Genomic DNA, 1,662 nt, shown 5'->3' with positions numbered 1-1,662 from the left:
TTAAACCTTAATCATTTAATCATTTAATTGTTATTTTGTTTGTTTCGATTCTAGGTTTTTTATTTGATTTTTTTTGTTGTTTTGATTCGTGTCTCTTGTCCTACTTTAATTGAATTAAGAGTTTTTGCACCAAATTTTTGAAAAAAGGAAAAAAAAAAGGGGAAAAAGAAAAAAGAAAAAAAAGGAAAAGTCAATCAAAGGGACAAGAATAAGACACACAAGCCTACTTTGGGGTTTGAAATCTTGGCCTTTCAAATTAGGTTTAGTCTTTGGAGGTGCCTTTAAAATACAAGGGCAGTCAGCCGAGAAAGAGAAGGCAGGGGAAAAGGGCTGGAACGAACGGAAAAAAAGAAAAGCTTGGTCTGAGAGCTTGAGAAACAGGGGAAGCTTGCGGCAAAAAATAGAGTAAAAGAGGAAGGAGCGACGGGAAAATCAAAGGGACAGAGTTGAGGGGAGCAAGAGAGGGAGCTTCGGCCGTGAGAGGAAAAAACAGAGGGCGGCGACGGGAGCTTGAAAGAAAAGGGGGGCGAGCTGAAAACAAAGAAAACAGAGGGGAGCTATGGCGGCTAGGGGGTTTGAGATGAGGGTTTACAACAGAAAAACGCAGCTTTGAGGGGCAGCTGCCTAGCAAAGGGAAACAAAAAAAAATAAAAAGGCCGAGAGAAAAAAGGGGGGAACAACTAGAGAGGGGACCTTCGTCTGAGGCTGGAGGAAAAAACTAAAAATAAGAAAAACTAGAAACAGAAGAGAAAGAAAATGGCCATGGGCGGAGGAACAGCGGCTAGGTTTTGGGGCTGAGCAAAACAGAGGGAAGGAAAAGCCGCGGCGGCGAACAGAGGAGCAAGACTGTGAAAAGCTTCAGAGCAAAGGAAAACAGGGTAAGAATCGACAAAAAGAGCCAATCGAACAAAAGCCAAACAAGGCTGTGGAAAAAGGGAAAAAGCAAGCAAAGGAAACGGAGAAAGTAAGGATGGCAGAGGCTTGCGGCTGAGAAAGGGAGACAGAGCGAAGAGGCAATCGGAGCTGCCACCATCCCACCGGAATCCACCGCCATCATCCACGAACCTTCATCGAGAAAGTGAGCGGTAAGTGATCTTTTTCCTTTGACTTTCATTTTTTTGTTCAAACTCAGATTTCTGATGCTCAAAGCAGAGGATGGTTTCTTGAATTTTCTCTGTGGATTATCCACAATTGTCGACCGAGCATGCTTCATGAGTTGATTGGAATGTTTTTTTTATCACAAAAAAAGATTTTTTTTAGTGGATTGTCTATATTTTTCTGAGAGATGATTGCTTAATTTGTCGATTGGGTTTAGATTTCTGGTTTTGCTGTCAATTTTGGGGCCAACCGAGACCTCGTTTGAGTAGGGAATCGTCGGATTTTTCATGCCCATCTGGTGTTCGACAAAATGCCCAAATGAAATTCCAAACCAAAATATCAATTTTTGTGCATTTTCTATATGTGTTCAATAGGAAATCTGGCCAGAACCCATGCGTTTCACCAGTTGGGGGAGGGGTTGGATAAGTTGAATGATTTGTTTTGAGTTCCTTCCGTTTTGTCGTTTTTACATCTTACCATGATTTAGTACATTTTGCCAAGTGAGCGCTAATGGAATTTTGAACCAGAAAGAAGTTGCCGAAACGTTTCATGTTCATTTGCATA

Source organism: Coffea eugenioides, chromosome 7, assembly GCF_003713205.1.
Source record: "Coffea eugenioides isolate CCC68of chromosome 7, Ceug_1.0, whole genome shotgun sequence".
NCBI lineage: Eukaryota > Viridiplantae > Streptophyta > Magnoliopsida > Gentianales > Rubiaceae > Coffea > Coffea eugenioides.
Note: the sequence above shows the minus strand (reverse complement) of the source record.